The sequence below is a fragment of the Hetaerina americana genome, unplaced genomic scaffold, assembly GCF_022747635.1.
Source record: "Hetaerina americana unplaced genomic scaffold, ioHetAmer1.1.p SCAF_20, whole genome shotgun sequence".
Lineage (NCBI taxonomy): Eukaryota > Metazoa > Arthropoda > Insecta > Odonata > Calopterygidae > Hetaerina > Hetaerina americana.
Genome location: NW_027286764.1, coordinates 8,812,212 through 8,828,961, shown reverse-complemented (window position 1 = coordinate 8,828,961; position 16,750 = coordinate 8,812,212).

Genomic DNA, 16,750 nt, shown 5'->3' with positions numbered 1-16,750 from the left:
ATGGGGCGAGAGGAAGGGAGGGGGGAGGCGGGGCGGGGGGTGGTTGGGAGGGCGTCTGGAGGAGGGGATCCTCCGAATCGAGCGCCCGGGCGCGGCGAAGGGGTTCGGCGAAGAAAAGGGAAACATTGTTGCCATAACAACGTATTAATCAGCGCATCTGCGAATGATTTATATCTTAATTGTCGCCTGCTCGTAGGAAGGAACGCCCTGTAGTTTTGAGATCCCCGCCCCATCCTATCTCCCCTCGTCATACATTCCACCTTCACCCCTTCCTATCCGCACTCATTCAAAATAAAACCTTTTCTCTCTCGCATATTCAGCCGAGAACCGCCATCGTATTGGACGATTTTAACCTCTTCGAAGGTTGGAGTGACGAGCGTTTCACTTGTTTCCGAGCAAAAGCAGAGGGTAAATATGTGAGGCTCTAACTCAATGATACTCTGGGTGCTACAGCATTTGTTTATACTCTCTGGCTGCTTTTGTTTTCTTCACATCGCTACCCAGGGCTTTGGGAAATCAAACCGGGCACCTTCCTTGCCACCCTCTCCGCGCACCTCGAAGGCAATGATTTCGCTCGCTCTTCCGCGCATGCGTTCCAACTCCTCGGGACGACACTCACAACCGAATCGCTCGCACCCGATTGGGGGCGGGAAACAAGAGAGCATCGTCTGCATCGGGTGCTCCCTCGGGCGAGAGGCTTAGGGTTCGACAGAGACCCTCTGACAGCAAACTGTTTCTGCGATTAGATGTGCGCGACACTCTCTAGGGATTCTCTTAACCAGTACTTAACAATTTAATTCTCCTAAAACCTATGTTTAAAAAACGATCTAGGGCATGTATGCCTGAAATATTTACTGATGACTCAAGCATAGTTAGCTTATAAAGGTGTTGTTCTATCACCATTGAAACGTAAAGGTATTATCTGGGCGTAATTATTCAATTTTAACAACAAATCGTATTACGGTATTACTATTCGAATTGAATGTCTTTAAAATTTCCAGTTGACAACAAAGGAAATGCCATTTTTTTCAATGCCGCGGTTCCCTTGGATAATATCGTTAATTCTTTTTGATATTGACATAGAACACACATAATATATAATTCATTCTAATTGCATGTGCGTAGGATGAGCGCAGACGTTTAAGTATTTGCCCATCAATTTATGCAAGCAGCAGTGTATTTAATAAAATGAAATGTGTTCCTAGAATCGTAATAAGTGGTAGATTATGCAGTGTATATTTTTTAGTGGCGAGTTGATAGTCATGGAGAGGAAGAGCGTTGTTTGAGGGTCATGAGACGCAAGGTTGACAGATCAGTCGGGGCAGGGGGAAGAGGGGGGCCAGAGGGGGCGAGGGAGTTAATAATGAGAGAGGGTAGGGAAAATGAGGGTTGAATTGAGTGGGAAATTAAGGACAGAAAGTATGATATTTTTTTACTGCCTGAATATCTCAACCGTCTGAGCAGGGAAAAGCCTTGTCTATCTATGACCGGCTTAAATAGTCGAATAAGCAGACGATTTTGTGTATCCCAGCCTACAGTTTGTGAGAAATGGTGAATAATCTGAAGGAATTTAATATCGTGTGGATGGAGGAGGAGCTGTTTGTGCAATTTCGGGACGAAAAAAACGTTTTTAATGCGGAAACTCAACGTCAGCACAAAAAAGTAGATAGACACATCCTCAATGCGTCAAATTAAAAACATGTTTGATGAGTAAACCGTAAGAGCGACTAAACTCGCTGGATGTCGGCTGTCGGAGAAGAATGATGTTGAAAAGAGAAGCGGTCATGAGAGGCCTCACTCATTAAAAAACTGAGGATTGATCACGTGCAAAAGATTTATTAATTAAGGTGCCTCATTTATTTTGGTTCTGTAAAGAGAGGTAAACGACTAATAATAAAATAGATAGGTACATGAGAAGAACTGGTTTGATAGGAGGGGGACATAGATTGGGAAAGTGTACCGAGAAGAATCTTAAGTTGCTTCTCGGATTTAGAAAACCCTGGCAAGGGGCTAGATGAGAGTGATCGTAAAACATCAACGGCGGAAATTGTACCGAATGAAATTTTACCCAAAACTGGCATCGTTACATTTTAAAAAAGTAATACAATTTAATGAAAGAAAGAATAACTCTGCACTCATTTAGATTTTAAATAAAAAACAAGCTAAAACACAATTACTTAGGTAAACTAATTATGCCAAAATTATATTATGGTGGGGGCAGCTTCGATAACACACACAGCATGACTTCACTCAAAAGCGAAACGGACTGGATCTATTTATTACTTGAGAATATCTAACTTAAGTAATATCTCTCTTAATTTATTAGATTGCGCAAAAGATATTCATCACATGATAGTCGAATACATTAAACTGAAATCCTCTGCTTAATTAACAAACCATGGTAATAAAATGTCAACAATTCATGAATGTAATAATACCAGATACATTCTATATTAGCTACACTGCCAGTGAAAATCACTTGCGCAGAATTAAAACAAAAAAGTAAATTTTAAAATAATATTAACGTTACTTAGCAACCGGCAACACATTGGCATCCATGTAAATACCATCAAAGTGGTTTAAGAAGGGGCTCAACTTAATACAAGGTTAAGAATATATCAGAAAATTCTTGAAAGCAGCTGAGGTGAAGAATATTGGTACTTAAGTAATTTTACCGTTACTTTGTGGAATATAATTATAGTTAAACAAAACCTTAAAAAGGTTCCCCCAGGCACACGCAAACACACACAAGCATACGTAAAATTCCATTTTAGGTATTCGCGGACTGGTGCGCCAAAGGCAATTCAATTTTCGTAAATGTGCTCAACTCAACAAAAAACTCAGTGTGACCATCTCGGATTGTCACTTTAAATTCTTCTTGAACGCAGAAACCGAAAAACCTAAAATCCGACTGTGACTATTTAAGCGCTAAAAGAAAACGGGTTCGCACCCAAAAGTGGTAGGACTGATTTTCTCTGGCGCGAACGGAGCGGTGGAGGGGGATCTGCCTGGCAGGGTAAGGTGGAGGGGGCTCTTAGCAACAGACCAACACCAACCTCAGTCGCCTGCGGGCTGTCGTTGAGTGAGGACACCGTTTTAAGTGAAGCAAGTTTTTTGTCCGCGTCGAAAAACAAAATGAATCTGAATTTAGAGCAACGTTATTCCGTGAAGTTTTGTGCGAAACTCGGGAAGACGGCAACTGAGACCTTCGATATGATCAAGCAGGCTTATGGGGACACTGTCTTAAGCCGTTCCACAGTATTTGAGTTGCACAATTTGTTTAAAGAGGATAGGGAGCTCGTTGAAGACGACCATCGCTCCGGATGGCCGTCGACGGCAAGAACCGACACGAATGTGGACAGAGTGAGGACACTGCTGAACACCGACCGACGCTTAACCAGTGAAGAAATTGCAAGGTGTGCGCCAAGATGGTGCCGAAAATTCTGAGTGTCGACCAACAGGCAACGCGTGTGCGCATTTCCGAAGAAGTGTTAGCCAATTTGCACCGAGATGAAAATTTTTTGGACAATGTGATAACTGGCGTTCAAACATGGGTTTTTCAATATGACCCCGGAACAAAAATACAATCCGCGGAATGGCACACTTCCGCGTCCCCACGTCCAAAAACGGCTTGCATGAGCAAATCAAAAATCAAAACGATGTTTATTGTGTTTTTCGACCGTCATGGAGAGGTTCACAAGGAGTTTGTCCCACCAGGGGAGACTGTGAATGCGAACTTTTACGTGCAGGTGTTCACTCGCCTCCGAGAACGCGTGAAAAGAGTCCGACCGGCCATCGCAAACTGCTGGGTGCTTCATCATGACAACGCGCCGTGCCATGGCGCGCTCGTCGTCAGACAGCTCCTGGCCAAATACGGCGTTGCCACGTTGCCGCACCCGCCCTATTCTCCCAATCTGGCACCACCGGACTTCTTCTTCTTCCCCCTGATGAAAAGACAGCTCAAGGGACGACGTTTTGACTCGATAAAGGCCGTTCAAGAGGCTTCGACGAGGGTCATCAACGTCATCCCCAAAGAAAATTTCCAGCGGGCGTACTGGGAATGGGAGCAACGTTATACTAAGTGTGTAGCAGCTCAATGAGCATACTTTGAAGATTATTAAGTCGATGTAAGTACATCGTCAATAAAATTCTTGTAAAAAAATCAGTCCTACCACTTTTGGGTGCGACCCTTATATAAATATATATATATATATGCTTAAATGCTTATATATATATATATATATATATATATATATATATATATATATATATATATATATATATATATAAGCTTATATTTAAGCATGGGGGATCGGATTGGTGCGGTGGCTAACCTACTGGTTTTCCATACCGAGGGTCCAGGATCGAATCCTGGAGATGACAGATATATTTGAGTGATACACCCATCCCTACTTAAGGTGCTCCGTGAAAAATGACCTTAGTTGTCTGTCGCCTCTCATAACACTACTTCTGTAGTTAGACATCTATGTAGTCTGGAGCCAAGCACTACCCACCGCTCGCCCTTAGGTGCTGCATGGGAAGTATTGTCTTGATGCAGAAGTGTGGTATTGGATAGATTCACACACCCCAGTGTGTTATTTTCAGTGGGAAACGTTTTTCAATTCTTAGGACCATTTTCAGAGCAGCGAGAAGAAAGATTCTCCTTCTCTCCCTCGGAGGGAAGTAAATATCAGAGCTACGTGTCCAAATGCGATGATTTTCCCATCATCCTGCTGGGTCTGCTGCCTCGAAGAGGTAGGAGGGGCGGCGGGGGGAGGAGCGGGAGGCGAGGATTAGACGGGTGAGGAGGGAATTGAATCGAGAGCACTCTCTGCTCTGAAACGGAAGCATTGGGAAGAAAACGTCGAAAGCCCACCAAAGTGGTGAATTAAATGTAACGCCACTATTATATGGACTGTCCTTCCGAAAATTTGAAAGACTGAAACTACTCTCCGTCCATCATGGGATCTATCAATCCTCAAATGGGTATGTGGCGGCTGTCTACGCTTGCGTATAACCTGCGAATGTTATTGTTCCTTCATATTTCCAAGCACCTTCTATGACCTACTTGCCATGATTTATCCTCAGTATTTATTCGTTATTCGTATGCATGCAGAAAACTTATTAAGAGAGGCATGGAAAGGACCGTAGACTCGAGTGAAAGAAGGTGGGGAACTCTTCTAATCGGTTACATATGCGGATGACCGAGCGTTTGTTAGCCAATAAAAGTTAGTCAATAAAAGGGTTGCAATCATTACTTAGCTAAAATGGTAATGGAGGGAGATTAATCATGTCTTTCAAGCGATAGGAAGATAGGATATGAACAGAAAATGTGAGGAATATACGCTAGAACAGCTAAAATTGGTAAGTTATTTGGGAAATATTTTTGAAGATTTGTGGTCGGTGAAAAGCTGGCACAGTGAAGCGAAAATGAATTGCAGGGACTTAATTAAAAATATAAAGACAATACTAAAACTTTAATATAGAGCAAAGTTTTTATCGATCAGAATTTTAGTCAATTTTTCTGGAGAACGGATATAAATAGGTGGCTTTTGAGATATGGGTTTGGTTAATAATGGAAAAAATAAATTAGTTGAAATAAATAGGTGGCTTTTGAGATATGGGTTTGGATAATAACGGAAAAAATAAATTATTGGAAAAAAGAATAAGATAACTTTTAAGCAGGGCAGGCGTCAAGAGACGCCATTTGAAGGTATTAGAAGGAATAAAGACCAGTGGATGTAGGAACGGAGCGAGAGGTAATGGGATGCTGAATACAGAAATACGAGAGAGAGGGAGAGAGGATGCCTGGGAGGCAAGGCAAAGGGAGGGAAAAAAGGCATTTTAGATTGAATTTTGGGAAGCAGAATCTATCCAAAGATCTGCCTTGACTTGTCGAAATGTGTGATACGGAATTTAAGGGAATAATTAGTCATATTAATTAGGGATTAGGATGGGAGTTTGTATTTTAGTGCCATGTTAGGGTCAATCAAAAACCTACCCTAATCCGGTAGACTTTTGGGGTCTGGGGAAACCTGATGACAAGTCAAGGGTGGCTTATGGAGATCACAAAGGGCTAATGGACCACCAGACTCATTTGGAGATCAAATAAATATAGGATATTCTGATAATCCATGAGAAAGTTCAAAAGTAATTTTTATCGATGTTTCATTTGAGACCCATAGGGAATATATGGGAGGATGATTTTGCGATAAACTCTCTGGAGACTTTTACTTGTTCCACATGACTCAAACATAACTAGAATTGGCATTTGATCATCCTGTTTGCATAAGCCCCTCCCAACGATTGATTTCAACTGTTCCCTCTTGGAGTCATCCAACTGTTCTGTTTTTATGGCCAGTGACGTGAACGCATGCGATTGATAACAATAGAATGGTGCCTAATAGGTATTTTATTTATAGCTCAAAACTGATAGACTTTAAACAATATGTTATGGGTTATAGTCTTAAAAGAGCAATTCATAGAAAACCGATGGAGTTGTGGTGGAATAGCTGTACTTGCTTATTTCTTTGTGAGTAATATTTATTTATATCCATTAAATACTTAAGGTGCCAAAATTGGTTAGTATTCAAACTAATATTTGAAATATAATATTTCTCTCTTCTTTCAGACTTTTCTGCTGGTGGTGGAATTAATTATAATTTATTGATTTGATAAGGTTTAGATTGATATGTAGATATTTATTTACATTCATGTAGATATAAGGAAAGGGATAGAAGCACATATAAAAGTCAAACACAGGATCCCTCTTCCATATGTCTATATCCAATTAAATGAGTACTATATGTTCGCCATTTGACGGGTTTTCATCTTTGAATGCATCTTTGGCCAATGTGGCTCGTCTCTTCTTCTGACTATGTGTAACATGATACGTTCTCTTCCCCTCCTATATGACGTTGCATGATTTCTTTCCCTGCTGTCCTTTCCACTTGTGTTTTCGTCCATTTCTCCTCTGTTTGGCGAAACAGCTTTCCAACGCCATCTCTTGAGCAAAGAATCGGGAAACTTGGTTACATAAACCCCCCCTTGGCAGATTTCAGAGTAATTTACGTTTTCTCGATAGCTCAAGTGGTTAGGTAACTCAGAAGATCCGTCGCTCTAGTCCCGGTCATGGAAATAGTTTTGCCATTCTAATCTGCTCGGATTCGCCTTCCCCATCATTCGTGTGTTTGTCTACTATGTGTGTTCCTATCTTTTTTCCTCATATCTATTTCCATGTAAATATATATTTGTTCGCCATTTGGCAGATTTTTTGTGCTTCAATGTGTATACACACACGCACATGGGGCTGCGCTAAAATCCGGACAAGCACGCGTTTCTTCGAATGAATTCCTCGCCGGGTTAGCGAAACCTTCCCCAGACTTCTCCGAAGCATCATACTTAGCCATAATATCGAAAACAGTTGATCTTGGGTACCCGAAGAATGGAACTATTTCAAAATATAACGCCCAGCACGAACACTTTCGATAATAGTGGCTCTTCGATTGTACTCCGCACTTGTACGTAAAGTCTCGACAATTGCGAACTCCAGTGGAACTGCGACGTGGCGGGAAATTCAAAGTGAAATGTGTCCGGATTTAAGCACTGCACCCTGAATATCCTAAAATTTACTACTGTATAGTATGGTAAATGTTGATAACTTTAGTTTTTAGGATAATTCATACTTTGTGCTCCACCTTCCGCGCGTAATCCAAGTTCTCTGAACAAAGTTTGCCATTAACGCCTCCTGTATGTCACTGCTTACACTTTGGGAGTGCCAAAACCCCGCACCTCGTGACATTTATCCTCGGCCACAGAGTTTCCCCAAAGGAACCTCTACCAAGAGAGTCTCTTTGAAAGGGAAAAAAGGGCCCGCTACTCCTCCCTCCAACAGCCGCCACCCATCGGCATCTGGTCCTTCGGCTAATTGATCTCTCTCACGCCGCTGCTGAGAAATGGGGGGAGTATTGGGGGGGGTGTATGGGGGGGGGGTCGGGAGTGAAACCTGTCGCAGAGGGATTGGGGGAGGAAAAGAGCCAAGTCGTGTTACTTCCCAAGGATTAATTACTCCAAATACCACCCATGAACTCCATCACTACCCGAATTAAGTTCTTGAAAAAACTTCGCTTTTCTTATCCAGTTTTCCTCATCACATCACATTCGTCGCTAGCATTGCATATTACTTGCCGAGTTCACGTGCGTATCCATGCGACACGTCCATGATTTTAAATGCCATCTTGGTGGATTCTGATATTACGGTCAGAGCTGATTCGTCAAAGGCTAAGATTTAAAAGGCGTGGAGACTGGATGTGTGAGATATTGCGCAGTGCGGTAATGATGGCTAGAGGACTTTTGACGTTGATAAGGGCCGAAGGGATATTGTCCACCTTTTTAAGTGTTATGTCTCAATTCCCGATACTCCAATTACATTTTTTGCACACTTTGTTATTAAGTCCACATATTTTTCATGCCAGGCCAAAGCGAGCATCCAAAACATTCACATAGAAATGATTTAGGACTGCATCCAATAGCGCCTGCGCAGGAAGGTTTCGATTGTGTGAAGAAATCGTTTTATGTGAAGTGATAATTCAATTTTCAATTTCATGGCTCATTCAAGGAATATGTGCCGCGTTTATTGCTATAAGATGAAGAAAACTATACAAATCGTATACATATCGAGGGTTCCTGCTTATGCGTATCCCTCTTATTTCAACGAATTCATTTGCTGTGCAATTTTATCATTGCTACTTCGGTCTACTTTACCTGTTAGGTTATTGATTCCATTTCGTTTGCATTGATTACATCTTTGAACATTTATTAAATTTCTTGCCATTCATTTTTAAACTTTTTGCTTTTTACTTACGCTCTCCATAGCTTTTCCCACAAACCTCATTCTTTGCTTAGACTTTCCTTATTTTAATTTGTCCCTATCTTCTCTGTCATTTAATTTGAGTATGTGTGTATGTGTATTCTTAATTTATAAATGTATATGTATGTATGGGTTTATATGTGCGTAATTATGTATGTACTTATGTATGTGTTTATATATATACCATAAACACAGTAATGAACCCGAAGGTCGGTTTGGTAGGTGATGGCAGCATTCACCCAGTACTAAGTCCTATAAGCCGTGTGAAATCCACACATCAGGGTAGGGGGGCCAGTTCCTTTCCCTGTGCCGGTTATTGTTTCCCAGGAAGATCTGTTACCCGAAAATACTTTAGCTTGGGCGGAGCGGCAGGTGCCCAGGGTGCCTCGCCTGGGAATCAAACCCGGGACCCTCCGGTCAGTAGTCCAACGCTCTACCTCCTGGACTACCGCGACCCGACATATGTGTGTGTATATATATATATATATATATATATATATATATATATATATATATATATATATATATATATACATATATATAAACACAGATGTAGATTTTTTGACCATAGAGACACAAAGAAAGGACACTCACAATATGTTATTTGACGTTTCGACGGCTAGGCCGTCGTCTTCAGAATCGGATTTTTTATACATTTGTGCGTCGCCGAAGAGAGTTCCATTTCGAAGATATATATATATATATATATATATATATATATATATATATATATATATATATATATATATATATATATATATATATATTCTATATATATGCATACTTTTTTCTTTTCGATGTGGAAATCTATGCTAAATGAATGTATGACTCTCTATATGTATTTATGTGTACATATGAATGTAACTATAAGCTTAATGCCTGATATAATATATATGCGACGATGAGTTAAATGAAAGAAATGACCATTTGGGCCCAATTTCGCACAAATAAAGACCTCTATCTATATATCCATCTTATTACTTATTTTTTAATACGTTCACATTATTCACCATAGCTTTTTTAAATCTATACCGTGGTTGTATTTATAGAATATTGAGTCTTATATATATCCTCTTGGGATATCGCTTGATGCCATACTTTTTCTGTTTTACATTGCTCTAAGTACAATCTTTACTTTGTCTTTAAGACTGTAACGAGAGGTTTTCGTTTTTCTCGTTTCATCTTATTCTTGGCCCTTTTGTCTTGCCCTCCTGGATTCTACCCTTCTTGGCACTTGTTGATGGCTTAATTTAATTTATTCGATTTCTCATACATATTGTCTCTCACACAGTCACTGCATCCCTTCTGTGCATGGTCCAGCCCCATCTCATGCCGCGGCGTAAGCTTCCACGTTTACTATTTCATGCCAGTAGTTATTATATGCTTGAATGTATCCGGTAGTCAGCATTCTTCACCATAATCTTTCCCGAGGAACCCGAAATTTATTTTGAAGACATCGAAGCCTTCACCGCTATGAATTTCTCTTCAAAATGTCGCGGCTGGACGATGCTCTGACACACGTGTCGTCGGGTTGTGCATATCTTGTAATTTCTTCTTCGTGTAGATGCGTGTGATGTAAAGGGTCGCACCCAAAAGTGGTAGGACTGATTTTTTTTACAAGAAGTTTTTTGACGATGTACTTACATCGACTTAATAATCTTCAAAGTATGCTCCTTGAGCTGCTACACACTTAGTATAACGTTGCTCCCATTCCCCGTCCACCCGCTGGAAATTTTCTTTGGGGATGCCGTTGATGACCTTCGTCGAAGCCTCTTGAACGGCCTTTATCGAGTCAAAACGTCGTCCCTTGAGCTGTCTTTTCATCAGGGGGAAGAAGAAAAAGTCCGGTGGTGCCAGATCGGGAGAATAGGGCGGGCGCGGCAACGTGGCCACGCCGTATTTGGCCGTTGCCTGTTGGTCGACACTCAGAATTTTCGGCTCCATTTTGGCGCACACCTTGCGCATGGCCAAATCCTGTGAAATAATGCGTTGGACGTTGGATGCAGGCAAATCCAACTGGTCTGCAATTTCTTCACTGGTTGAGCGTCGGTCTGTGTTCAGCAGTGTCCTCACTCTGTCCACATTCGTGTCGGTTCTTGCCGTCGACGGCCGTCCGGAACGGCTGTGGAACGGCTAAAGGCAGTGTCCCCATAAGCCTGCTTGATCATATCGAGGGTCTCAGTTGCCGTCTTCCCGAGTTTCGTACAAAACTTCATGGAATAACGTTGCTCTAAATTCAGATTCATTTTGTTTTTCGACGCGGACAAAAAACTTGCTTCACTAAAAGCGGTGTCCTCACTCAACGACAGCCCGCAGGTCACTAAGGTTGTTGTCGGTCTGTTGCTAAGAGCCCCCTCCACCTTACCCTGCCAGGCAGACCCCCCTCCACCGCTCCGTTCGCGCAAGAGAAAATCAGTCCTACCACTTTTGGGTGCAACCCTGTATATTTCTTAATATATTTTCTTTCTTTAAGGTTTCTTTTGGGGTTAGATTGAGGTTGCATAGCCCCTTCTTCCACCTTACCTCTTAAATATTACACTGAAGCCAATTGCAGACACTTAAGTCCTAGGTGGTGGAAAACCCATCTATGCGGGAGTCAAACTCACGACCATTGGATTGAGAGGCGACAGCGTTTCCCAGCCACCACCGGGGCCGGCAAAGGGAATATTGACGTTATAACGCGAAGCAGCGGAGAAGGTAAAAAATAAGACAAAATGCACCAATTAAACAAATATAAAAATTAAATTACTAACGCTTTAGCTGAAGTGTTGGAGGACGTTTGACAGTGATTGTTTATAACAAGTGTAAGAAATCGTTATCCACAACTGAATATCAAAATATGCTGGTTAAATATAAAAAATTAAGACTCATGATAGTTGCATGATAGGCATATTTTCGCTCACTTGATCATTTTCGCTATGCATATTTGCGTTGGGAGAAATATCATTAAATACTACGAGGTTAGTCAACGCACCTAGTCTTTAAAGATTGCAAAGCGATGCAAGTTTTTTGAATCACCCGTTCCTATGAATACTAAAGTCTATGTTAATGCTCTCCTAAGTAGTTCAATCTTTGGTTCTATAAGTCCCATTCTAAGATCCAAACCTAAGCCGTTGCTATGAAACCTCTGTAATTCCAGCAACCCCTCCGCCATTCTCACACACCCGTCCGAGAGACCTCGCTTTTGGAATGGACCACTTAGGGCGCTGAGTGCAGTGACGGTGCGGAAGGCACTCCTAATCCGCGGTCGGGGATGAAAGAGCTCTGAGAGGTCCCGCGCTATCACTGCATTCGAGGAAGGAACGGGGGCGAACGGGAATGCGTTCGGGTCGATGCCGATTCGCGGAATCTGACGGAGTGAGTTTGGTTCTGGATTAGGGGCGACCTCGGTGAGCTCCACAGGAAAATTGAGACCGCGTCAGAATCCGTTGGAATATGAACAGCATCCATCGCTCCTTAAGTGTAGAAGCTGGATAACTTTGCTGATGTAAATTTAGATTAGGAATGCATAGCTAAGATTATCGCTGGTGAGCATGCATTATTCCTTTGCTTTTAAACATTGCATAGTTATCAGGAAGATCTTTGAAACCCTGACCCATAATGCATGCGAGTTGCTCTACGAAGTGTTTTCAGGAAAGACATTCAACTATTCCTATACACAGTAGAGTGAGAAAACCTTACCTATGCTGAGGTACCACGTCAGATGTCAAAACAAAAGGGTAAGTTTCAAGTTTTATCGAGGAATTCCCAATTTTCCTGATTTCTCGCAGAAGATCCTCCTTTATCCTTTATCATTAATGCAATACAGAGTCTTCTACTTTAGTTACTTAAATGTTATTCAATAAATTTTGTGTATACCCATTTAATCTTCAGTGTATTTATTAGCATTGATACGTAATTTTGATTTCTTTTTTCACAAAATCTTAGCCTACTTATGCGTGTCCTGAATAACGACCACGTGTTAATATAATTAACTGCTTTCATAAAATTCTCAAAGAATCATTAAAACAATTCACTGAGTACACATAGATCATTTTAGGTAAAATCTCGTGTGCTGTATTGGAAAACAAAAACTTTGAGGATTTTAGCGGTAGAATTTTACCTGTTTTTCCTCTCCACCCAATAATAAGTTCTTTCACGGCTGTCAGATCTAACTAAGAGACGCAGAAATCAAAAGCTTAAAATTAATCTCGCTATTTTATAATTGGTGAATGGTTTACTCTGTTACTAAATGCAACTGAGCACTACTTCAACCATTTCACATACCCAGAATAGACCCAAATTGAACATAAAGGAAACAAAAGCAAATTTTTTCAAGTTGATAATTCGCTATCAACCTGGTGCTCACCAAATGAAAGCTTCCTTTCTCCCTAAATGAGTGTGTATAGAACGAAATTTTACTCATTTTGCATCTTCAAATGAGTATTACTTTCAAACCTCGTATAAAACAATAATAATTCCTCAATTAGATGAAAATTGCATTTATTCAGCCATTAGTTTGATTGATTTAATATGTAATTTATTGCTTTTTAGACGAGTAGCCTGGGATTGGTAAATAACTAGTTGCATGAAACCCGTTCACTAGCTGTATATATACTATGCACATATTCTGTCAAGAACTTGGACTGATAAGTTATTCCAAACAACAATTGGCAGTAATATGCTTGCGCCAAACGATTGGCAGGTCAAACGAGAGGAAACAGTGAATCACTCGAAAGGACAAGAAAGAAACGAGTGATTGGATATTAAGAATTTCATAAAACGGTAAAATATATAAAGAAAAAAAGACTTTCGACGGCATTAAAGGAGCTGCATAACAAATCGAGATCGTGGATCAATGCTGGGTCCTCGGAGCGAGTGAAGGAGGGGGATTGGTGGACCATGGCTCGTGGGTAAGAAATAAACCGACGAGGAAACAGTATTAGGTCCCGCTAGAGTGCCATTAGCGTCACTCCTGTGCAGATAATAAAAGAAATGGAAAAAATACGACCTTTGTCCCTCTCTTCCTCTCACGGGAGCGGGCGTATGCAATACGAAGCCCTTAGAAGCGCCAGCGAGAAATGAAATATCCTCCCTCAACATTTAATTACAGCTCCTTTGGAGGAGGAGGAGGAGGGGGGGAAGAAATGGAACACTTAACTCGTAAATCTGTGCGAAGAAATGCTGTGTGTCGGTGGCCGTCCGCCGTAACTACTGCGCTCCGCAGCTGCCGTCTCATCTCCCCCCCCTCCCATCCCTCCGATACCCCCCTCCCTTCCCACTCTCCAAACCCTGCGCACGCACACACACACACACACACACTCCCATCGTTCCCTCCCCATTCCACCTTAGGTCCCCCTCAGGATCCATTAAGGGATCTTCCTCCCACTCCAACCAAACACGCCTTCTTGTGCCAAACAACGAACCCTTTAGGGATTCCCCCAGTTACGCCGCAATTTCATTTGTGGAGTGGATGGTGGGGAACAAGGGGAATATAAAAGAGATGCAGGAAAGAAAAGCGTTTTGCTAGACGCCCTGGGGGAAAGACGCCATCCTACACTTTCTGCATTTACGACTCTTTCCGGCGATTCGTTTCGCGCCAGTTCCTGACTTCCGCGCATCGACGGATTACCTCGAGCGAGCGACGCGAAGGAACCCTCCGTCCCGCCCTCCCCTCCCGGCCCTCGACACTCCACTCGACGGCTTTTGACGCGGATGCTGTACCTGCTCTACATCTCCCTAAACTATGCTACTAAACATATACACAGCGTTAAATGGAAGTCATCATCATCATAGATGTTCTTACCTATAGAGTGACATGTCTTAGAAGTTCGTTGAAAAGTATCAAACTTCTCATTCCGTTTTTCCATCCCGGCGCAGCTTAACCTATTCTAAAATAAAATAATAATACAGTCAGTAACAAAGTCTTTGCCATTTTCTTTTGGAGAGTACTTCAGCGAAGTATTTATCTTTTTTAACGATTCTGCCACAAATGCAATTACTATTACAATGACCTACTTTGCACCCATCTTTGCCGGGAAAACACAAACAGTTCAAGTACTTTTGTAATTTTCATCTGCTTCACTCATATTCCTTCGTCATAATATTTAACCTATTCATCCTCCTTCTTAAAAATATTATCTCAGTCGTTATATTATGGTTTACATTCATCTCATACATAATTGGAGCACTCTTTTATTCGATATTTTGATCCTTCATTCCCTAACTTCAAGGCTCTTCATTGCTCTCTCAGAGTAATCTGGGCAAACGACGATGCACTGGCCGTAATCCAGCGCCTATAAATGACACCCTATCTGCCAAATTCTAAACCTAATTGTTCAATCTGATTCTTAATGAAATTAAAAATATTTTCTAGCACTAAAGTTTACTTTATAAAACTACTTTCAAGAATTTAGTCCAAAATCCACTAATAACCGTCTTTCAGCTCCCTAAGCATAAAAAATTATCCTAGGTTTATTCCAAGCCCAGTTTAACGGAATTAGGTGTTTTTTCATCTTATAGTAAACATAAATTTCCTTTACATTTATATTTTTGTGTCTTATTAAGTGATGTAATCTATTTATAATGAAAGATAGATTGACCTGTTACGATACGACCTTCAACCTACCTAAATGTAATCCTTTTTTATCAAGGAGTCTGATATCATCTCCTTTAACAAGACTCGATATTGTATTAGCTGATGGATGGGAGATTAGAGGAAATAATACGTTTCCTTCACTTATCTTTGGATATTCACGTATCTTGGGATGGGTAATAGTGTGAAAGAGACGTAGATATGAGTAAGGCAAAATAAAGGACGGGTGAGAAAAAAGAATTTTAAATAAGCTTCATGGAGAAAAATGGTACATAACTACGTATCATCATGAAGCTTTACAAGACTTTGGCGCATTTCTCCAATGTTAAAAAAATTGAATTTGCTGACTCTTTTCCTTTTATTAAAATATTCAGGCATTAATAGAAATTCAAAAATGCTGATACTTACTAATAATTTTTCAAAATTGATGAAATGAACTAGAATTCATGGTCATTTTATTATAGCTAGACAACCATAACATTCATGAAATGAATGATCTTTGAAGAATTATTGAGAACAGCGAGAATGTAAGGAATTACATAAGCTCTAGGTATTTTTTTTGTATTTTTAAACCACATTATGCAGTGCTTCAATTGCAATATATATGCACTGAAGTAGGCAGGTATTTTTTTAACCGAGGATCTGGAATTTGTTTCAAATGTAAACTACCAACTGGAGTTCACAACATAATAACGTTCATATGATGCTAACGTTAACACAAGATGTAGAAATTTAATGAGTTAGTCGCCCGATGAGAAAGTTACCTATGCACTGACATTTTTTATTCCCTTGATTTTAAAAATGAAAACAAAGCAGAATACTTAAATATTTTCAACAAAGGAAAATTGACGTGGATTAACTGTTCCACATGTTAATCTAGAGAAATAGTCATCTGCGTTTTTTAAACATTTCATCTACTCATGTGACAAAATTAAACTTAAATTCCATTAATAATCGTAATTGGACAGTATTTCGACAGTTTCCATTAATCATTGTTACCCATTCATGTGTTTCATATTTAAATTTCTTTTTCATTACATTCATTATCCATTTTTCTCGTAGGAAAATAATCAGCCTGTTTAAAGATAAAAATTTAATTATGAAGCATGTTATAAAATTTTGGATAAAGTATTAGTCTCCGGACTCCCTTTTCCTAAAAGGTTGCTCTGTTTTTGAACTTGTTCATTCAGAAGGCACTCAAATTTACAGAAATTTGGTTCATGACTTGAAAAAGAATAGGCTATGACCCTTCATTACTCCACCACCACCGCAGATGATCACAATGGCGAAACAGAGGATACTCACTT